This window comes from Temnothorax americanus, unplaced genomic scaffold (genome assembly GCF_048541705.1).
Source record: "Temnothorax americanus isolate GAGA-0224 unplaced genomic scaffold, ASM4854170v1 Scaffold2, whole genome shotgun sequence".
NCBI classification, from domain to species: Eukaryota; Metazoa; Arthropoda; class Insecta; order Hymenoptera; family Formicidae; genus Temnothorax; species Temnothorax americanus.
This window is the reverse complement of record NW_027509338.1, coordinates 1,814,003-1,839,283: the sequence shown is the minus strand read 5'-3', so window position 1 is coordinate 1,839,283 and position 25,281 is coordinate 1,814,003. Positions and strand designations below refer to the sequence as shown.

General features: G+C 35.4%; 2 protein-coding genes across 2 annotated transcripts in view; one reads left to right on the top strand and one right to left on the bottom strand.

Moving 5' to 3' along the window:
- LOC143897200 (latrophilin Cirl) overlaps nt 1-25,281 on the top strand; it is a 470,740-nt gene that overhangs the window by 91,836 nt on the left and 353,623 nt on the right. Inside the window, exon 2 of the mRNA XM_077405633.1 lies at nt 21,057-21,110. The gene's annotated coding sequence lies outside the window, so the exon portion shown is untranslated. The remainder of the gene's footprint in view (nt 1-21,056; nt 21,111-25,281) is intronic.
- LOC143896910 (uncharacterized) overlaps nt 1-25,281 on the bottom strand; it is a 254,871-nt gene that overhangs the window by 194,430 nt on the left and 35,160 nt on the right. The window lies entirely within an intron of this gene.

Genomic DNA, 25,281 nt, shown 5'->3' with positions numbered 1-25,281 from the left:
TCTTAAATAAAAATTATTTCTCGAAATAAAAAAAGAATATATTACAATTAGTATCTTTGTCTAACGAGAAAAATATCCTTGAAATATATTTCCGTGCCATTTTCTTTCTACATCTCTGATATTTCAATATTTCATAATTATTGATAATTATATTTTCTCAGATATGCAGCCGGATATCTGTGCGTGAATCACACTGTGTATATTTATGAGGAATTTCTATCAAGTACGGTTCGATTTGCCATCAATGAAATTGAATTAAATTAAAATAATCATAGATATATGCGCATATGATTGCATATTAATATTTACATTCAGACCGTAATTTATTGAATTTATATTATCACATTTAAACGTGGTTGAGAAAAATAATTATTCATGCGTGTTTCATTATCTTTATATTTGTTGAACATAATATTTGCATAATCATTATTACTCATCAATCATTATTTAAATTTTTTAATTTTCCTTCATTTTCTTTCATCTTAACGTTTTTCCAAGAAAGGAGGAAATTCCCTAAGAAAATGAATCGTCATTTACGCGGCGACTTGGAGAACTGCCATGCGCAAACTGATTGAGGTTCTTCAAAGAAATTCAATTCACTTGATCGTGAGAAAAAGAAAACGACGTGCAGAAGAAAATACTTAATCTCCAACTAACATCCTCTTCCAGATCAATGATCGATTGATCATCCTGAGTAACATTTCAGGCAACTGATACTTCTTTAGGAGAAATAAGTGTATATGATCTCACTATACATTCAATGCAAAAAATAGAGATACATATTTCCTTTTCTTAATCGTAGACATATTACTTTAACTCAAAATGTAACAACAATAATAATAATAATAATAATAATAATAATAAAGTAAAATTAAAAATTCTAGGATACATGGCATCTCTCCTCTTATATGAAAACGAAAATTATAAATTGTAAGATAATGTAGAAATAATGCAATAAAATAATGAATCCCCTCATAGGTTAGTTAAAAATCGAATTTATCAAATCTAAGTAAGAATTTGCAACAATGATTTATTTATAAGAACATTCTATAAAGCGCCATATCAGAGTCGCGACACTTTTTCCTCCTATGTTTTTCTCGCAGATTCGCAATTTAAGTAGCAACCGCATCGTTTAGCTCGACGCTGAACGCGTCTTTATCCTTCCGGAAGTTCAAAGAAAACGCCGTAAATAGTGGATTGCGGGGGACCATAACAAACTCGAATGGTACATTTCGCATTTATCAAAGAGCCCTCGTTCTCCCGCCTTCGCATTACCGAGCTTAGAGGCGCCCGAGACGCTTCTTGTAATCCGTCGTTTCCTACGCCATCCCCGCCCTTTTAACTATGCTCCCTTGTGTTCCCCTGGACGCGCATCGCTCTGCCTCTGTACAGCCACCCCCGCTAACCGCTCTCGCAGGATAATGTCGAGAGAGAAAGACTTCAAACGGAATACTATACCTTCGTATAAATAACAATCTGTGAAGCTATATTGATTTTGGACAGACGAGATGCACCGATGGGAAGTATCGAGATCTGTCATGTCGGAAAAATACGAAGCGTTCCAAAGGAGGTATTCCGCGGTGGAAGGTCTTTATCTTTGAGAGAGAGAGAAGTGAGGGAGGAACTACCTTGAACGTATAGTCTCGCGCAAGGATTAGTTAGGAAGAAATTCTCGTGCTCGTTTACAATATCGCATTTTGTCAAGGAAAACTCCACTTTGAATTGCATTAAATACGTATCTACCGAGAAAGTAAAGCTCTTGAGAGAATGCCTCACTGAAACATCCTGTATATATATTCCACTCGGAAGGTGGCCTTCCCCAGAAGTTCTCTCTCCGAGATGCGAAAGAACATGTCGCGCGCAAATGCGACGAGCGTGTTGGGAAATTGTATGAGAACTTTTGCACTATCCGGGGACTAAATAAATAGAGCGTGAGTGAAATATTGGCAACGGGCGCACGAAGTGAAAGAGGCGCGCATGTCGATTGGCATCGACTTCAATTGTCGCGGCCGGGGCACAACGAAAGTATCAAAAAATACCGCGCGTGTCAATCGGTGAATACAAATTCGTTCGGGAGCCCAAGTAATGCATAATATTCTAAATTGTAAATTCTTAAATATATTACTTGTGTGCATAAGATGCTATTAAACTAAGAAGTAAGTTTAGAACATGAAAAAAATTATCACTTATACATATAATTGCATTATATTATAGGTCTATAGGTATACCTGGTGTATACGTATTGTATACAAAAGAGTAAAATGTATTTGATTATAATATTTCAAAAGATCTGACGAACAAAACAATCGAATCTAAATTTCAATGAATAATGGAAGACATAATCTTTTTTTCCTGTAATAACGCGTTTTTGCTCAGTAAAAAGCACTACGGCAAGGATACATCATATTTTACGATACGACCAACTGAATATTTAAGTTTCTTTTTTCGTCATCTTCTTGTTAATGCATTCTACCCATCGATCAATGATCCGCGTATCTTTTCGCGTAGCGACGTCCTGACGCCGGGCGTTGTGCGAACGTTTCTGTGCGAACGCGCACCTGTTTCACGGCGTATATTCCTCAAGACTGTATATACATCGACACGATACCCGCCTGGTCTCTCGCGCAAAACTCTGAATCATCGGCGGCCGGTGGCCATTTTTCAAAGTTGCCTGTGCCGCGGCGCGTTGCATTAATAACCAGCGGCTTCGTGCTGTGCGCGAGCGGCGATAACAATGAGAACAAAGAAGTCGAAGGGGTGGATTTCAATCTGTACGCCAACACGAGGGCTACCAAGCCCCTGTTGATATCGTGGCCTTAGGTAGCTACTCGATAATATCCCTGGCCATTAGGGCCCCGGCGATACACGACTCCTCGAATTCTTAAGGTATAATTGTCGGGAATGTCTATCGACTTGTTACTCATTATTTATGCATTCTTCAAGCTCGTTTATGTTGATTTTTCTTGTCTTATTTTGTTCAAACATCACTGTCCATTCTCGTCGTCGATTGTAAAAAATAAAAATGTCTTCTTTTTCATTTATATTTATCTTGAATACAAAAAAGTGCATATAAAAATATTCTATTATAGCCACACGTGTTAGAAAAAGTGATCTCACCGAGATGCTACTTAATCGAAATATTAGATAGATCAAAAAAAAAAAAGAACCTTGATTATAGTTATCATTCAATAATTGGTAAAAACAGTATTTTGCATCTTTAGTCTCACAGTGTTTTTAAACTTCAGAATGCATCTAGATGTATTTATACACATAAAGTATATAAGTCCAAGGATGTATTAATCCTGTGAATGATCTATGGATACGAAACTATGATTTATTTTATGGATCCGAAATTACAGTAATATAAAACGATGGCAGCATTTTCACCATAGTTTTTTTTATTACTCGGAACATCTTTAATATTACTCAACCGTTCGGCTTACTCATCTATCTCTCGGACAGGATTCCAGATCCCGCTGTCAGTTTACCCATCTGTTGCTAAGATGGATGTTACAGACGTCTATATTGAGGTCAAACAAACCATAACAGTATCGTTTATCCACTATGTGGTATTTATTTCTATTGCCCCATAAAATGGATATACCATTACCATTTTTTTGTTACTTTTTTTATAAATAACATCTCAAAATATTAACGTTTTGGCTAAGAAGTCCTTCTATAATTACTACCCTAGTTATTTAAATATATGTAAATATAGAAATTAATTAGAAGTATATATATTTGTGCAATAATAGATTAAAGAGATAGAAAATTAAGATAAAATAATAATACACAAAATGAATGAGTACGTGAAAGATTATTAATATACTATTGAAATTGATTTAAATATATTGTTTAACAAGTTCACACAATTGAAGAGGTTAGTGAAAACAAAAGACAATAGATTAGAATAAGATATATACAGCTTTTTATTTCTTAAAGAAATCATCAATTCTAGAAGCTTTTCAGCAGTATTCTTGGATGAAAGTCGGAACAATCTGATCTTTCAGGCAACTGAGAGATCGAACAATGAGATCTCTCGTACCCCGAGACTCCCGATCGCAGCTAGGACCATATTCTTTTGGACCCATCAAATAAGCCGACTAATGGCGCGCAACGACCGGCTGCGCTGATTCTCTCCTTCCCGCCTGCTATTGCATCGTAAACGTAATTTCTGGGAAGAGTTTACCGTGAGCTCTGCCCGCCGGGCCGTAGGGCACAACAGTGATGTCTTCCGACATCACTGTTGTGTGCCGTATACCGTGGAGGTAATCGTCCGAAGAATTTCGGTTCTTGCATCATGATATTTTTCTTGCCGAGCTTGATTGCGTATTAACTCCGAAATCGTGAAGGATACGTCGCATAAGAACGGACGAGTTTGATAGGCGCATTTTATTTTTACTTCGTTTATTCTTAAAATAGATACAAAAATTCAGAAATTTTAAATTAAGTTTAGAAAGATATATATTGTATGCCATGCGAATTTCATATTCTCTATCTATTGTGAAATCATGCAGCATTTGCTCTTTGCATTCTTACGTCTATCAAATAAAAGAATTCTTTGCATTTTGCATTTCCATAGCAACTTGAAGTCATTGTCCTCTTTCGTAATACGAAGCGAAATCAAAATTGTGATTTATGGATACTTAATCATGAGTTTTTTGAGACCTAATAGCGTCTCGTGCCTAGTGTATACTATACTGAAACCACCTGCAAGCGTTGCACCGGCTTTACGCGCGCGCGACTCAGCCGTGAGAAACGATTAGGCGAGGGAAAAAATGACTAGGTATAAGGATAATGAGTGGCCGGTGAGGAGAATAGCAAGGGCGACGCCGCGGAGGGACGCATGCTCGTGCCATAATTTTCGGGGCGAATTTAGATTCTTCGGCGGTACACCCGCGGACCCGGATAATAGAAGCTGCGCGTTGTGATAGTTAAAAATGTCTGCTGACGGATGCATTATTGAAAAAAAAATCGTGCGGCGATCTTTTTAATTTACGGGAAATGCATTTAATTTTGCACCAACAGACATCGCGAGATCTCTCTGTTTTTAAAAAATGATTGAAAAGATAATTCAACAATCGCAATGATAGAAAAAAAGTCAAAATACTATGTTGTAACAATTGAAGTGCACTGTTGAGAAATAGATAAAAATTTAGGTACAAATTTTGCAGAATAATGTAGTATACCTATTATATATCATAGAATGAATCAGAAATAGAATTAAAAATGGAATCGACGTATATATATACATACAAATCTAATTATATGAAATTGTAAATATAATTTGGTTTTTCAGTCAATTATATTAACTCAAAAAACAATCTACAAATTATCCCTACACAATACATCTACATATTTCTGGAATATCAAATGCATAGAAGAGCCTTTGCGGCCGTAACAAATAGATATAGCCAATATTAATTCGTGAAATGATTACACTGAGTGGTTTATTTGAATTCATGAATCGATTAGTTTTAGCCAGATATTGAGTACGATTTATTACGCGGCTAAATAATATCTCGTGTTTTAATTATATGTTAACTTCATTTATTGATACATTACAAAGTGATTCGTTCACTATAAATCATTTTTGAACATTTCAAAAAACAACTTAATTACATTTAAAAGATTTATTCTACGGTAATGTTTGTTAATTCATAAATATAGATTCCATATTTAATTAAATTCTATTAAGAATAAACGAAAATTATTGATATTAATTGTTCGATAGCTCGATATCTGCAATTAAAATTATTTATTACTAATTTTAATCATAAAGAGTGAATTTGTAATGTTATTGTGTCCATGAATTTTTATAGTTATAATAAACATTTCAAAGTTATGATCAACTAAATATAAATTTAGCATACATATAGTATTTATGATTAAAAACCTAACATAAAAAAAGTTTTTTATAATTTAGATTAACTAAAAATAAAGAACTCTCTCTCTCTTCAATCTCTAAAGTCCCTTTAAAGTCAACATAATAGCTTTTAATAACTTCTGACGTTAAGGCTAGCCACGCTTTGTCGTCGAAAACGATATTTGTGAACGCACTGATTTGGCTTATCACTCAAATCTACAGCCTCGAAATAAGGGGAACGTGCCGCGGAATTCCGGCGATGAGACAGTCTGCAATCTTAATAATTTGCATTCTGTCGGCGGTATTCGATAATGAGCAGCCGGGGGTATATTTACCGCGGCAAGCGGCAACCCCGTTCCAAAACGACGACGATTGTCCACCCCCTTGAATCTTCGGCCGATAAATAACTTCCTTTTTCCGGGCCGCCGCTTTAAGCCACGACGAGGAGAGAGGAACAGAGAAGAATCAGAGAACGCGGCGTTTTAATTTCCACCAATTAGAAATAATTGCGATTAATTATCTCGGACGAGATAAGAGAGAGAAAGAGAGGTGGCATCTCTGTTTAAAGGACGCCGGGCGCCTAACAGGAGGAACGAATAATTGAATCGCCCGAAGTTCCGACTTCGACAATGAGTGTTTCGTTTCACCTGAAACAAGCTTTCTTCCACCGGCGGCGACGGGTAAAGCTCGACGCGCTGCTGGTCTTTTGTTCCGACGGAGCTTTCAATTAACGGCCGAAGCATGCAATCCACCGGAGTAGCCACTGAAAATAAGGAATCCTCTGCGGATAAAAGAAGCCGCGACGTCTCGCTGGCGGGCTTTCTTCGCGGTCGAAGAAATGTGAAGTCGCGGTGATAAAATTATCTCAAAATTAATTAAATTTAATAATACGAATGAAGTTTTTTTCGTTATGTTCGTATTTGCGTAGGTCATATAAATTGTTTACTATAAATATATTTTGTATTGCAGTTTATACGGAGTTTTGTAATAAAATAGTATAAATTTAAAAAAATACATATCACAACCACGTTTTCGATTATTATGTATAAATATGTTTTAATTACATTCTGTTATTATTTGTGACATTCAATATATCAAATATAATTTTTATTTAAAGAAAAATGCCAAATTTATATATGTAAAAAAAAACATTTTTATATAAATTAGATGCACTAATTCGACAGAATCAATTGCTCATAAAATATCAAAATATTTTCATCATGCAAATATTGTTCTATAAGTGATAGAAACATTATTTCTTTTGTGAAAGAAAAGGTTTCTATATCCAGAAAAAGTTAGCATTTTTTGTAATATGCTATGATAATATATGAATCATTGATATTTCGGTAGTATCACGATTGTTATTATCAGCACTTCTAAATACACAACGAAGGAAAAGTGAAACTTCATATACACGCGGCATACGTCGCATGCATATTCCTATATATGCGAATAAATTCGTTCAGGACGCTTCGACGCGCAGGATGCCGCGGTACGCACATGGGAATAAATCAGGTGCCTATTGATTTTGAGCCATACAATCTGTTTCCCAGTCCGCTGCCTCTCTCGGCATGCTACCATGGGAATATCGAAGATGCCACCGCCGCATTTCTCGCCCGATTCGCAATGAAGGGTGTCGATTTTAGATTTTACAGGCCGTTTCGCCGGTTTTGGGCGAATCTAGCGACCCTCGATCTTGAAACGCTATGTTGACTAGTTGTCACGCGATTTCATGAAAACTTCAAGACCGATTTCACGCAAGCCACTTTCAGCGATATCACATAATGGTGTGTTTTTGTTTCAAATTTCATATTTGAAAATAAAAATAAGAACTTCTCCACGAGTGAGTGACGCGACACACTATACAATGCGGTTTTATTTTACAAAATAAAATAAAATAATATTTTAATACTCCTTTTCTATTGCCAGTCTACGAAATATTCATTATATAACTGTTATATATAGGAATAGGAAGAATATATTTAATAACATCGATGCCTAATTTCGAAGTCAGGTATAAGCGAAGCATAAAGTGGGGGAAAAAGAAGGGGCCGTTTTGACGGATCGACTTTATGAATATTAATGCCGCGATAGTCGTGGAGACATATTGTAATAATTATGCGTCCCGCACGCTATGGCGGAAATGTGGAGAAAGGAGGAAAAGACAGGGAGAATTGCCAGACGACGAAAATTATTAATTCTTGCGGCAAATAGTCACAAACGGCAGATGATAAATCGATATATGTTATTAATAGTATCTTAATTGTCCGATTTAATTGATATTAATGTTTCGAGTAATGAGTCATGAAAAGCTATTACAAAAAGATAATTCGTATAATAAGATTAATTGCTATAATAATTTATGAAAGAGAGAAAATAATCAATAATTTTGATCTTTTTTGTTTACTGCTTATTATTTGGCGAATGCTTATTGCTTTCATACAGCAAATTATAAGTTTTTTATCAAAACTGCATGGGGAATATCAGATAATGTTTTAACATCAAATATCAAATAAGACTTTGATATAATTTGTGCACTAAATATCATTTACGAATGAATCATAGCAACTTTCCAATTAGATTTATCATTGATTTAACGGCGGAAATAACTATAAAATACGATAAATAACGATAAATTACCGTGCAACTAAAGCAGCAGGTTTCTTTATTACACGCTCCGCGTATATTGCTTCTATATTTCCCTTAACACGTTCGCTTCCATATTCCTCGGTCGGAGATGATCGTTATAATTCAACAGATAGAGATCGTTGAGAATTGAAACGATCGATAATAAATCCCTCACGTTCTGTTCGAACGTCTGTAAAAATGTAATTCGCTCCCATCGCCTACTTAAAGGATTTATCAATTTTTTCCTCGATGTGCACATCCGCCAGACTAGAATCGCCATGATTGTTATTACATGATTACGGTATAACGGGAAAATCGATGAGCGCTCCTCGGTGATCGGTAATAAAATCCCAGACTCACACATACACGCAAGAATTTCTACCTCCTATATATATTTTATTTCATTACTATGGGTGCGATCCACACTTGGCGCTTCAAACGCTCTTGAAAACATTTTATCCCTGTTGTTTATCAAATGTTAAACAAGAACAAAATGGTGCTCTGAAACGTTTAAAGCGTCTAATGGATTATACCCTCTTATAGCAAGGATTAAGTAATGCTTGGAGAACAAAATTTGCAATTATTCCATCTTTTTACACTTACACGTGTCGTAATTGCACATGCGTGAAAAATTCAGATTTGAAACATTTCGCAAATTTGTTGCGGCTATATAAGGTCGTATACAAACTAAAATATAAAAACCATATAACCGTGTAAATCATATAGGCACATTCCACAAGTTGAGCTCAAAATTTACTAATAAATTAAAATTAATGTTTAGCTGTATTGAAAGAAAAAAATGTTAAAATCTTATTTAGAATAGATTACAAATAAAAGCTATTCAAAGACAAGTACAAAATCGTAAGATAAAGACCTGTTAAGAACTTGGTTCTCAAACGTAAGAAATTAAATAATTCGTTTCAGGTCTTTTTTCGTTAAAAGCAAGACATAGAAGTTTTTATCGTCTCGAGAAATCTCTATGTTCCGGAAAATTTCACGTGGGAAAAACCTACATCTAGATATGTAAAAAAAAATGTGTATCACAGTATATCAAGCTACTTGAATCTACTTGAATCAATTTAGCTTACCCTCCGACACACGACGACGACGACAGGACGACGACGGGCGAAGGGGACGGACGAAGACGAAGGTGTCGAAAAGGGCGAGTAGGAGGGGCCGGGGCCTCTCGGATTCCACGACCTCGGCTGCACCGGCGGCAGATGCGGCCGGACCTATGCACGTCGTACGTCCGCACGTATGCCGCATACAACGCCGTGCCGTGCCGGTGCAGCCGAGGGGAAGAATAAGATAGGCGTGTCGCGGCCGCGTTACGTGCGTGCGTATATACACGACAAAGAGAGATACGCGGGCATAAGCCGGCTTATTACGCGCCGCCGCGGGCTACAAACACGCCGAATAATGGCCGTGGCTCCGCGCGGCGGCGCGGAGTAAGCGGCGAAGCGAGCGGTATGTGCGCCCCGGTATCGTATTAAATTATAATAATTCCGGCGCGAATTATTAGACCGACGACCGGGAGGAAGAGAAGAAGAGGAAAACGTACCGGGGGCCCGGCTGGCTGATGGTTACGCGCTTTTCGCGTACCGTTGCGACCCCAGGTGCGTCGCGACGGGGGTTTCGACGTTTGTTAACAAATATTTTAAGCCGTAACCAGACACCCCCGTCGACTAGGAAGCGGCGACGATTATAATTTGCTGATGAAATATAGAAGAAAATTCGGGGAACGATCGTTTTGTCGAACAGAAACCTGACGCGTCATGGCTGTCTAATTAATTTTTTTATTTATTTACAAGATATGCGATAAGTAGAAATACAGGATGAACGAAGATTTGTATGAAAATTTATTCGTCATTAATTATATTTTCTCATTGTGCTATATAACGTAAGTTTAAAATTTTATGCTAAAAAGATTCAAGATAATATATCTTTGTATATTAAAACGCCATCAGTTTTATAACAATCTCCAAGTATTCATTTTAGAGTGATCAAACGATAATTTCTGGAAAATATGGAAACAAAAATTTTTACACACGGTGCAAGATGATTCATTATTAACGCTCTAACCGCATTCGCTTCGAGAGAAACCTATTACCGCTTCTTCGTTTCTATTGCATAATGCATTTTGCTCGCAAGATGATGTTATATTCGGCGAACACGCAGCGTGCTATACGTCGCGATAATTCTCCGAATTAAATTGCAAATGCCGACGTATTCCCAAGCAGCGTGATATATGGCAACGGGTTAATTTGATTCATCTAGGTTGTAAATATATATATCTTTCTTCCGACCAACCCGCTCCACGCGCTTCTCCACGATTAACAATGCGCATGCGGTGGATGAAAGCACATCCGTAACAAAATGTTACATGAATTATAAACCGGCGCGCATCATAATTCTCTTCTAACCCGCAAACGTCAGCTATGAACGAATTTTTATCAATTGTGAACTTATTTAGTTGAAATTAGACGTTAACGTTTGCAATGCTTCTTTAATCCAGTTATTGTTTCAACATGCAGATTAATAGATAATTATTTCTAATATATAAATATATATTTACATATTTCTGTTTTTTATCGAGATAAATTATGATTACGCAAATTCAGAATATGTACATAATTTTATTGTAATATAGCAGTATATAGCTTTATAAATATTTTTAGATAGTTTTATTAAAATATTTAATAAAATAATTCAAAATAATTACCCGTGCACCGGAATACGTAAAATGATCATTCTTGCGTTTAAGAAAAAAAAAGACGTTCATTAGAACTGAAACTCCAACAAACTTGGGAGGCCTAATTACACCGTCGAACGCGAAGAAATTGAGAACCCCGATATACTTACCAATGATCGAGTTTCCGTATCTTTCGTGTCGGGGGAATAGCTACGAGGAGCCAATTATGGTTTCCTTCGTCATTGTCGAGCCCGGGGAGGCTCACATTACCGGCGCGGGGAAGAGCGGCTCAAGAAAAATGCGATAGCGAGAATCGTCTCGTATACTCGCGGAGGGTTGAAACTATTTCGTGCGGGTTTGCCGGTCTTTGTGCCCGATGACGAGGATGACAGGCACGTAAACGAAGCGTTTCCGGTCTACGCACCGACAGATGCTGATACGCGTAGGTCTGGTAAGAGTTACAGAGGGACGGACGAGGTAGGCGTATACCAGTCATAGACATATATGTACGCACTTTATACTTATGAAGACATAGTGGAATTAATGAGATTCCTGCGTTATTACGGGGATCGAGGATACATCGTGATTGTCGTCTAATACTTTTTTGTCTACTTTCATTCTCATCTGTTTATACACACACATTTCTTTTTTATCTATGCAATGCAATTTAGTTCTTTCTATTCATAAGACCTTATTAAAAAGTTCTTGACACAAATTAAATATAAAATATATGTAATTAGATTTAAGAAAACGTATTCTTGTTATAATTATAACAAATAAGTGAATTTTCTTGAATATTTCTATATTATTATATGATTCAAACAAAATTATTTTTGCATGAGCAAAAAATAAAAAACTTTGATTAAAAAGATATAATATTTTTACTTTTTCAGTAGTTTATAGAATTGTGAAACCAAATCAACTAATATTACTTTCCATATACTTTTTGCGTTAAATTGAAGTAAAGTCAGTAATTAAGGTAAGTTTAAGTTACATTTGCGTAATATTTCTAACTTAAAACCGCTTGCGTGAACTCTGTTAAAGTTACTTGTTTTTTCTGGAAATATTCTGTTTTACGATTCACTGATTTGAATCTTAACGTTAATTAACTCTTACGTTAACTCGTATAGCAGTCTCGTACAATGTATAGCCATCATATGCATTTAATCGATTCACTTTCAAATGCAACTTACTGTACCATGATAAATATTTATTATTTATTCTTGTTCAAAAAAAAGCAACTGTTAATAGGATAAAAATACACATAAACTAATATCGAATTTCGCCATAAATCATACATTCTAAACAATGTAACAATATTTAATAATGAAAAATATTACCGATTTTAAAAATATAATGTACCTAATACATAGTGACAAATAGACGCAAAAATACAAATAATCGCGTTAATTACATTGATGATAGAGAAGATAGTGTTCGTGTCAAGTGTTCAGAGAAAGAAATTAGCGGCCGCTTGTTTCAGAAGCGTTAAAGAACGTGAGAAGGAATGAGTCCGGGCCGATAATGTGGGTGACCGACGATGCGTCAATATTGATAATCGCTGGGGAAACGTTGTATGCGAGCGTGAAGTGGTCGTGCACCGTTTTGAGACTGACAACGGGACCGATAAAATTTATCGTCCATTCCTGGGAGCGACGTTCGAAAAAGAAATATCAGTGTGAAAGAGAGTCGGATAAGAATGCTTTCTCGAAACGTACTTTCTTCCTCTGAAGACAAGCTAAATCGTACCGTCGACGACTCGAAATTCCACTCTACATTCAAAATACCCCTAAAATTGAAGAGTTTTCCGCTAAATTGTCAGTTATTAGAGTTTTGTGAGTTTGCGAACGTGAATTTAGCGTCGAGATTTATCACACTAACAATTAAGCCTTTAAGTAGATAAGGTCACGAACTCAGGACTTCGAGATTTATTATGCTAGATTTTAACTAATATCTCTGATTAATAGATCCCATTTGAGATTTAGTACTTCCGAAAAGATTTCAGTAACTGAATTCACGGGTATAAATTTAGGATTTTCAGATTTATGCGATACTTACGAGCTTTCAATTGCACGAGTTCGTGAGTATAAATTTGATATTTTGCAATTTATTTGCTTTAATATGATCTTAGATTTACTATGTATTTATGTTATAGAATCAATTTTCATACAATTATGCAGCAATTTATAAGAATTTTAATATAATATATAATATAAAGATGTAATTTACTAATATTCTGATGGTTTTTGAAAAAAATATTGTGATATTAATTTATTTTAATATAGCTGATAGCGGTATTAAATAAAAAATTTCAATGTGTTACAAGTAATCAAAAATTAACAAGTAATAAAAATAATATATGTTGCTTGTAGCAAATTTCTAGTGGCATGATAATTGTCACAACTTATCACATTAATTCTTGTCGAAAAGTTTTTAAAAACTCAATTACTATTTCGGTATTTCGTAGAACAAATATCGAAATAGAACGAAAATATCAAAATGTCACTGATTGTGATATGGAAAAACCCAATTAGAGGTACTCACTTCTAGTATCACTTCTGGTTATCTCGATCTCAAAGATAAGATTGCATCGCGCTTTGCAGCTGCAGCACATAATTCCTCTCATTATTCGAAGCTAAACAAATTTCCCGTCGAAAGAAGATGTCTCTAATTTGTTGTCTCTATAAAAAGTGATAAATTGGCAGCTTTACTATCGAAGTAAACATTTATTATATCTGCTATATTTTGTCCATAAAAAAATTTTACTTGTATAAGCATTGTATAGAATTACTCATACAATTTTTTTCATAAAATATTTAAAAAGAACGATTTTTGGTGTATTTTATGTTTAATAATTTTTATCATTGAGAAATAATTGTTCCTAACTTCAAAGTTTTTGGTGTTCTAATTGCTAAGATAATTTTACAAAAAAGACCCTCTTGGATTAGTATTCGTTTCTATTCGTCTCCCTATATTTAATATTCAACATTTCTTAATGCTCGAAGGTTGAAAACGATTTCGATTATCGGTGGAAACTCTTCGCGGACACGGGAAACGGCTTTTCGAAACGGAAAAAATGTCGTGGATATGATGAGAGGGGAAAAGAGAGACGAGTTGATTTCAAATCAAGATAGTGCCGGAAGCGAACGATGCAGTTGGGCATTCGCGAAAATAAATCAAGCCCGCGGGTTGGACCGCCGCGCGCCGGGAGTGTTTCTCTCCTACTCTATCCCTTTCGCTCTCTCGCATTAATAAAACGCGAACGAGCAGCGCGGAATAATAATATGACTGACAGAATTAATAGTTAATTGACACCTATCGATCGTTTACGATAATGGCCCAATTAAAAATCAGTGCTCTTGTCGGTTGTTTACGTCGCGCCGACGATTGCATTCATGCTCTCGCCTATGCAGTTTGTGCGCGACGTCGCGCTACCAAATTTGCGAAAATTCCAACGGCGGTCACATTTGCGATGCAAAATAATGCGTTAAAATTCCACTCGGACTGTCGTCCACGGTTGTAACTCGGCTGACGATCTTTTTTTGTTTTTCTCTTTTTTTAATGCAAGTTATGCGACGCCAATGGAAAAAAGGAAATGGAGGATATTCAAATTTCTTGCAGTTAAAGGAAGCTCTCACAGCCCCTAATTACCCCTAAATTTGGTTTTATTTATAAATTATAAATAATATAGTATAATCACACAAATTGAAATTTTGCTAAATTTAATAAACAATTTAAACATTATGCAATTCATAATTAATTAAATGATCACATAATTTTTCTACTTATACTTTAAAACAAATACGTGAAGTGACTTATCATTTAGAAACTGTTTAAAATGTGGAATTCGAGGAGGTTTACCGCCACAATGCTGGTGCTAGGGATTAATTTCTTTTTCTGCACAAAAAAAATTGAAGCGTAGTCCCGCAAGATATATGTACGTGGACGCACGTGCACATTTCTTTTATGGCTGGTTACCGAAGATGTTTGAAAGTCGAAGCGGGATTTTTCGATGTGCATCGCGGCGTTGGTGCATCGTCGCGCTATAACAAGACAATCTTTAAAGGAGGAAAGCGTTTCCCGAGTCACCAATTAACATCTTTGTCTCGTATTTCTTGTGCCTGGCTTGTGAATATATTCATGAGGTAGTCGGCGTATCGACCAAAACTTTCGTGACCACCGTCGTGAATCGCAGGTGTAAAAGAACGCAGTTATAAGTGCCGCGAAATGCGCGCAAATGATATTTTGACACTGATACAAATTCGTGCGAATCTGTCTTTGGTGGTTGTGCATGAGAACTCAGGTAAATGATTTTCGGTGATAATTAACAATAATTGGGAGAAGAAAATAAAAAATAGTTGACATTCCAAATGAATTTATATTCATGAATATTGTCATGAATATAATGACAAATGAGTAAAGGGAGAATATTAAGCAGCAAACAATAAATAAGAAAAGTCCTGTTAAGAAATTGTCCTAATAAAAAGTACTCTAATTTTCTATGTCTCTCTTTGTTAATTCTCGTTAAAAATCAAAATTTCTTTTCTCCGTCACTCAGAACTATTTTTGCTTCAAACGAAGCTATTTCAATATTATTTTGAAATCTAATTACGAACGAGAATACCCACGTTTCAGTAAAACGAAAAGACATTGCAAAAGCATGCTTCATGATAGCTCGATCTATTATTAGAACGAGTATTTCGAATCAGGATCGCTTTACAAGTTGAAGAAAAAAAAACAAACATCATATGTATAATGTCAATATTCATTTTCGTGCCATATCCGCAAGTTGCATTTGGTTGTTCCCATGTCAAGATATAAAATTAATGAAGAGAGAGAGAGGAATCATTTTCGTCGCGACTTCGCATTATCGATACATCAGCGCGATTTCGCTCAAACGCGTGCACCGGCAAAATACACCGGCGCGGCGCGGACGGTGCTTTAATGGAGGCTGCGTATATGTATATATACGCGGGCGTCGGATGTGTTTCGCAACGCCGCATCGCCCAAGCGTACAATAAACCGATGTGTATTCGAAGGGGCTTAACTAGACGAACTATATTCCCGCGCAATTTATATTAATAGATCACCTGCGCACTGCATGGGATAGATAACGACCCCGTGGCGCAACGACAATGCCTTCGACGGGAGAGACTTAATTAAGTATATATTAATTAAAATCACTCCCACCCCCTTACGCGCCAACGTCAGCTATATACGCCTGTTACAATGTTTCTATCCGCTTCATCCGTCCTCCCCCCCCCCCCATACTCTATTTTACTGTACGCACGTCGCCGCATATTTGTGAAAATCAAATTTTGATGGCCACGCATTTTGTATCGAATTCCAAACATAAATAAGCAACGGCTTGATACGTATATATATAATTTATACAGATAATTATGAAGAATAGCAATGTATTGATAAAATATTAACATTCATTCGTCTTAAATTTTCAAATACGCGCATGCAACAAACAGATTTGTCTCTTTTACGAGAAATTCTCGAAATATGCGACATGCCTAGTTTGGAAATTCAATCAATATATGTAATGCTTCATTACGAAAGCTTCAAAAATAGGCTACACAATGACGACTCGTCAATTGAAGTTATTCAAGTTCGGCATATGGTTTCAAATAGGCCAACGAATCTGAAAAGGTTCAGGCAATGAAGCGCCGGCGGCGAATCTCAGATTTCGCGTCAATTATTCGGGCTTAATAAAAATGTACGATATACGGCAGGCGTACAAAAGAGGGTCTCGTCCGCTCTCCGCAATCCCCTTTCGTAAAATGCAACGTCAAGGAGACGAATCGGTGACATTGGAGAGAAGCACCCTTGTTAACGTTTCCGTCATCCGTCTCCTTTTGTCGGGGCAACCCTATCTCTTCGGGCGATTTTAAATCGCACCGGTCGGACGCGTCGGATAATTTATAATACTCTCTTTTTCGCCCGTAGATGAGAAAGAAAGAGAGAGATATATATATTATTAGCATTAACCGTATATCAACTATAACGTGCATTTAAATATTTGAAGAATAAACTTACTTTGCGATTCTAAGAATTTGGTGCTTAAAATAAGTCGAATTATCAATATTTTGCAATATTTAGATTCCTAAAGAATTTTTTTTTCTGCTTCTAATTTCATGAAAGAGAAGAAATGTATATATAATGATAGATTTCTCGTATAATAATATCTTCGTGATATTAATAAACTTTCCATTCTGTCACGAGTTAGACCATTTTCGATCGGTCGAGACACGTGTGTGTGTCGAGCGATGTGTTCGAGTAAGTGACATTTCATGTTTCGGCTCGCGGAAGACTCGAACGCGACACACGGGGTACGTTAATAGAAATATATTCGTTTGATGGAGTATTCCTGCCGCTGCGAAAGTCCCACTGCGCTTCGCTCGATCGTGCGTGACTATCAGGAGAAAATTCGAGTTTAATCTTGTGAGAAATTGTAGAAGTAGATGGATGCGTGCGCGGAATAGAAATAGATGAGTATACGTATGGATTGATATAATAAGTAGGATATTCTGCCTGTGAGGGAAAAAGTATTTTTTCTTGACAGGAGGGAATCTCCGAGACTATAGAAAGGAAATTCAAAAGTTTTATCTCACGAGAAATTAATGTGAAAAAATGTGAAGGATATCTGTTATATACATGATTAATAAAATGATAAAGATGAAAAAAGGAAAGAACGAAAGTGTCCTTGCAATAATGAATGCAGAGGCATTGCTATTCTCATCATCTTGGATACTCATCAATCATTTTCCAATTTTCCTTTGTGTGATTCTGGTGAAAATTCACTCATAAAAATGTCGCCGAATGCTTGCGACGAATATGAATAACGCAATGTGAATACAATGTTCATAAGAGTCGTAGCATTACGCCTTTTCCTGCACCGCCTGTCGACGATAAATTAAATCGTGGTCGAGTGCCACGTACGCGTATTTTTCACAGAGCGCGTTATCGTATATGCTTCAGCGACCCTTGTATCTCTCTCTTTTTCTCCCGCCCCTCTCTCTCTCTCTGCCTCTCCGTTTCGCTTCATATTCCATCGTCTTCGCCTTATCGGCAACTCTCGGATTTTAATTTCGCCTTAGGGCGACAGCTCATCCTCCGATAAATAATGACCGATAGCCTCCACACAGTCGCCGAAACGTCAGTATCTCTGCGGCGTTTTTATCGAAGGAAGTTCTTTATTCTCTCACACCGTTTAAATTTTTTACGTATCGAAATGTCAATAGAGCTGTTCCTTCCGTTTTGCGTCAGAAAGGACATTTATACATTTTTTATTTCAGCGACACATTGTAATATATTATATATAATTGCAGCTAAAAAATTTCTTTCAAAGACGGATCAATGTCCATATATTTATTATACGTAACACTAAATATAGCACCTTGTTTTTAAAGTGGTATGTATCGAGTTGGTAAGCAGACAATTTTTTTATTAAAGGATATTGTATATTTAATGTAAAATCAATAAGAAAAGATTACAGTGCGCTAAATAAGATATAGTGATAACTAATCCAACTATATATATTTTAAAGTAATGTCAGTATTTCATTCCAATCAACTGTTATATAAACTGTTATGAAAAACCAATTTTACATTATTATTTTGAGAATAAATATTCATGATTTTTCTTTATCGAGTTTGTAATATCGGAAGTCATTATATTAACTTAATGCTGATAATTATTCTTTTCGAATAAAGAAAAAAAGATTCAAAATTTAAGAATATCTCATCGTCGAAATAAATCAGTCGAACGGTTATCTTTATTGGCACAAGAAACAACGTATCACACTGTTGTAAATTACACACACACCAGATAAAGTAACAAATTGCTCGGGTAGAACCTGATCAAGCGCAGAATGAAAACCTGGACAAAAAGGACAACGATCGGAAGAGAACGAGGGATCGAACACCTTTATCGAACTATCGACGATCCTCTCATACCGATTCTTGCGCGTGTAATTTCACGCCCAAATCGCGGAAGTTATATGGCAATAGGGTTGGCGATACAAGCCATAAATGGGACCGCCTGACCGTGCATGAACGCGCGTATACATATATAGGTCTCCGGCGGGTTCGAGAGGCGGGCATTTTCTCTCTACGGGGCTCGGGGTCTCTCGAAAAACAAACAGTTAAAGCTTAGGTGGTCCCTCATTAAGTTGGCACCACTCCCGAGTCGTTCCCCTTTAATTCGAGCCGATCCCGGTGCCGCGCATAGAAAGGGTCCCGGAAGGGTCTTGGGTCCCGCAGAGCTCCATTATACACACGCAGGCAGCCAGGCAGGTATACGTGTGTCCAAGTCTGTACGGCAGCGTGAGTGAGATGTTGGCTATGCGAAATCAATGCATTTGATACGTGTCACCGTATCGCCACATCGATATGCATATACTAGCTGTAGAATACACGGCTGGGTCTGCTGCACGCACGCATTCATATTTCACGCGTGCCCGAATATCGAGCATATCCGACGTCATTGCTGCGACCGGCTGAGAAAAAGCAAAGAAATATTTTGTTTTTCTTTTCCTTAAAAAAAAAACCGTTCGTATCAATCGCTTTTGGAAGGTTATTTTCGACGTTAATCTCTAGGAGATAATTTTCGAAAATTCGAGTCGGAATGATCTCCCAAACCGTGAATTCACAATAATTTGTGGATGCGAGGCGAATGACCGAAATTCTCTCATGACATGCAGAAAATGTATAACCCAGAAACTTTGTGAAACGCTGAGTAAATATTAATGAACATGATTTATTACAGATCAATGTCAGGAAGAGAAAAATAACGCCATAGTTTTTTAAATATCTCGATAAAATGCAGCTTTAATTTTTTACTTGCTTGATAATATTAATCCAAATTTAGACTAAATAGAATTTAAAAAATCAACTTTTATGACATAAGTTCTTTTTATGAAAAGTTATAGTATCATTAATAATTTTCTAAGGATTGCGAATGTATAATTATTTTCAAAGACTCGTAGCTTCGAAGAGCGTACGTAGTTGCCGACGTGCGCACAATATTCGTAGCATAAGGAAAATGCCCGATAATGGGATTACATATAGGGAAAGGATTAGCGAAATCCCTCGAATGCAAAAGCTCAGTCTATAATCTGTACAACATACCGGTATATCTTCGACGCAAATCACGAGCGAGAGAACGAGTAGGTATATCGTATAATACATAGAGATACCATCGATGTAATCGCTCGATTGGTATATGTTTTTTAAAAACTTCGTTTTCATACGAAAAAATAATTTTCCTTTATTTCTTAAAAATTTTAAACGCAATTTCTGTAATTATTTTTTCATTCTTTTTAAACAATTATTAAATTTATTAATTTTGATATTTTTAATTAAATATAACACATTGATATTTCTTTTTACTTATTGTCAATAAGTACCGATTCATTATCCCAATATACGACAATTATAAGCGCAAACTTTTATCTAGCGGGAAATATATGCTGATATAATACGCGAAGAAACCATATTATTATCTTTTTCCTTTTTCTTCTTGTACCCTTTTTCCTCTATCTATTGGATAATGCTATCTATTCGCAGGTACTGCCCAATCGAGGAGTTATATCTCCACAGTACAAACATAATGTGAACAATTAATGCGAATGGCGTGGTATATTAGTCAGATTAAAACGGAGCAAATGCAGATGATTAAAAAAATATATTTAAATTAAGCGCTGTTATATATATATATATATATTACTTGTGTATCTGTATCTCGCAGGATCTCAGAAAATTTAATCTTCGAAATACACATACGTATGACTAACACGCAAATGCACACCACCTGATCTATCCTATATATTGTGTTAATGACCTTTTTCGTTTTGTATTACAGATATATACGCGTTAACGTCACAGAGGAAGGACGATACCTGCGTGGAAAAATTACGTAAGTATACAGACATATACACGCGTGTATACATATATGTGCCTGCCAATTAGCTAATAACTGATAACGGATGACATAGTCGAATAACGTTACTCATCTGTATCATATATAGATCTGGTGGTCTTTGTAGCATAGATCATCTTTTCACCTTCTCTCGCTTCTTTGAGAGAGGAAGACTACGTCTCTATACATATATACATCATATACACATATACACATGTATACATATATATACACACGCGTGCACAAAATCTTCGACAAAGAAAATTCTTACCACGCTTATATCACGAAATCGTACTGACGAATGCGCGTAGAAATAAAATAATTTGACATAAGTAACATATATAAAACAAACGTTTGCGAAACATTTATTCTCATCTTTAATAAGATAGATATTTTTAGTAAAAATAAAAAAATGGTGTAATAAATTTGATATCTAAATTGCTAAAGAAAATTGGAAAAGTCAGTCCATCAAATACGTACTATACGATCGAATTTTTTTTCAGGATCAATATTTCATATAAGCAACAAAACTTGCAATTATAGAACTGTCAGTTTTAAAGTAATATAATAATTCTGTTTCGAAATATTTGCATAAAAGTTACTGTCTTACAATAGATTATTCAAGATACTTAATTTATTTTGGCTTTTTCTACCGCTGCAATTGGATTCATATTGAATAATTTATAACCATTTATTTATAGATACGCTATTTACAATTTCAAAAATGCTGTATTAATTTGACCCGAATATTAATGATAATATTGACCAGACTCCGACTTGGAACAGATTATACATATATTAGCATTATCCTCTCACATCCCTGGAATACCTTGATGACAAGACTTTTTCACATGTTCTCGTCTTGATTCCTCCTTTTCGACTGCCCGTACGCGCACAATTAGTCCGGTTCTCGAAGAGACATGCACTCGCACTCGCACGCGCAGCATTTAACCGTCTTCGTTACACGCGTCGGCCAACTTTATGACGTTGTCCGTGTAACTGCCGTGTTTACGATTTTATTGAACCCGCTCCCGCCGGTGTGTATCGCCTGGTATGGAACGCGCCTCTCGTGTGAAAAGGAAAACTTTATCGGACGATGAATTCTAGCGTTTTAAAATGCAGTTCTGAGAGTAATAAGACTGAACATTGAAACGAATAAGCGAATAATCAAACTCGATTTTTAAGGATCAATATAAAGTAACAGAGATTATTATTAATGATTAATTATTCAAAAAACCTGAACGCATAATCATATAAATCTTTATAAATGGCTCACGCATAAATAAATTAATTCTTAAATAAATTCTTGAATCAACTATAATTATAGTAGTAATCGTATGAGCCTCTTTGTATTTTAATCCAAAATTGTTTTTAACATATAACAAAAAATAACTTTCTTAAGAGAGTTAACTCTGCATCCTCGAAATATTTTTATTATTATATTATATAAGTTATTATTCTATTTTACATTTAAAAAATTACGCTACAAAGTTCAGGAGCAAATAAAAAATAAAAACCCTTAAAAAAAAGTTTAACTTAACAAGTGCACAAATTTTAGTATTTTAAACCTGATTAATTTTATGCCTTTGAAGATAGGCCTCCTGGTTTCAATCAATAGGCTTATCATTATTTATTTAGGAAATATAAGCTGGGAACAGATAATAGTGTATACAGAAGATTAACGTTCGGGGTAGATAAGAGTCGTACGCAAAGTAAACATTATATTCCATGCGAAGTTGTACCTATGTCCCAGTGCTTGTGCGTAAAGAGTTAATCTTGCGTCACACACATACAATATATATATAAGCATTATTATATATTATATATAAGAAAATAAATATATATATATATTAATTTATATAAATAAGATTTTATGTTAGGAATATATTCACGAATTATAATAAATACATTTAAAACAATGAAAAAGATTGCCGATAGGAATTTTTACGTCACTTGAAAACTGATGAAACAAAGTATCGATTTAATAGGCCAGTCATATTAGACATCGAACCTTCCAATTACTTTTTTCAGGTTGCAACCACCATGAATCGCTTTGATTTAAGGTGCTGTAAGTGGGATTGATTTTGCTTCGCAATGCGCATGCGCATTAAAAAGTTATTAACAATATTATCGACAAAATACGCGATTTTTTTTATTTTTTCTCAAATATCTCGAAAACTAAGCAAGATAGGGTAACTAACTATACGTACCTTTTTTGTAGAGCGTAAAATTATCTACAATAATGATCTGAACAACATTTATTGTCAAGTCAGTCGTTTAGCTTGCACGCGCCGTCAAAGTCCGAGACTCGGATCTCGAAAACCCTCGATTTCATCGTTTTTTTGATATTGCGTCGGTGATTTTTTTCAGTCATTTAAAATGGAATTAAAAATTCCAAAAAAATCACACATCATCTGAGAACTACAAAGAATACTTTTCAGGGTGTAACCGATTTTTTAGACCCTTTTTCTTTAGTTTGTAGCTATGTAAGCAAAAAATTTTGATTTTTTGGACTACTCTTAGTTTTTCGCTGTTTTCAGACCTTAGAATTTATTTGAAACAAATTTTACCGTATGCATCTTGTTGTGGACGAAATTTGCAACAAAAAAGGACCCTTGTATTTTCTTCGTACGACGAACGCTGATTTTTTTATTGACGTGCAAAGTTATCTAATATTGCGCATAGGTCGGATAACGCTTGTTTTACACTAAAATAATTATTTTTATAAAATTTACGTAATTTTTCGCATTATTATTGAACCATATTGCAAAGCCGTTTTCAACACATTCAATGTCAAAATAATTATCACATAGAAAGGACATATATTCAATGCTTGTGGATTAGGCCTACTGGGAAAACCACAAAAAACGCACCATTGGCTCAGAGATGGTGCGAAAAATAGTCAAAAGATGCACTGTATGTTTGAATAAATGTTATAAATAACATGAATAAATTTTTTAAAAACATTTTTTGAGTTGAAATAAGACGACGAGTACAACGAATATAATATGTTTTTCTAATTGTTTATAATAATTTTTAAATAAACAATTTATTAATAAATAAGTAAACATGAGAGAATGTGTTGAAAACAGCTTTGCAATATGGTTTAATAATAATGCGAAAAATTACGTAAATTTTAATAAAAAATAATTATTTTAGTGTAAAACAAGCGTTATCTGATGACCTGTACGCAATATTGGATAACTTTGCGCGTCAATAAAAAAATCAGCGTTCGTCGTACGAAAAAAATACAAGGGTCCTTTTTTGTTGCAAATTTCGTCCACAACAAGATGCATACGATAAAATTCGTCTCAAATAAATTCTAAGGTCTGAAAACAGCGAAAAACTAAGAGTAGTCCAAAAAATCAAAATTTTTTGCTTACATAGCTACAAACTAAAGAAAAAAGGTCTAAAAAATCGGTTACACCCTGAAAAGTATTCTTTGTAGTTCTCAGATGATGTGTGATTTTTTTGGAATTTTTAATTCCATTTTAAATGACTGAAAAAAATCACCGACGCAATATCAAAAAAACGATGAAATCGAGGGTTTTCGAGATCCGAGTCTCGGATTTTGACGGCGCGTGCAAGCTAAACGACTGACTTGATGATAAATGTTGTTCAGGTCATTATTGTAGATAATTTTACGCTCTACAAAAAGGTACGTATAGTTAGTTACCCTATCTTGCTTAGTTTTTAAGATATTTGAGAAAAAATAAAAAAAATCGCGTTTTTTGTTGATAATATTGTTAATAACTTTGTAATGCGCATGCGCATTGCAAAATTAATCCCACTTACAGCACCTTAAATTAAAGCGATTCATGGTGGTTGCAACCTGAAAAGAGTAATTGGAAGGTTACCCCCCTAAATTAGTCTAATATGACTGGCCTATAAAATGTGAATGTAAAATCTTCTATCTGTCGGATAATCGCTTGCAACTCAAGATTAATAGATCTCATCAGTTTCTTCACGTAACAATGCAATCACATAAGTTCCCTCGCCCTATGTTGCCACGTAGACGACAATCGAATACAGTGGGTTAATAAATGCGGTTGGGGTGGAAGTAGCCAACGATTCCAGGGAAAGTATTCTCAATCGCTCCATTACTCCGTCAGACGGATGAGTTTCTGCTCGTTTTCTCGTCGTCGGCATGAACCGAAAGACAGTCAAT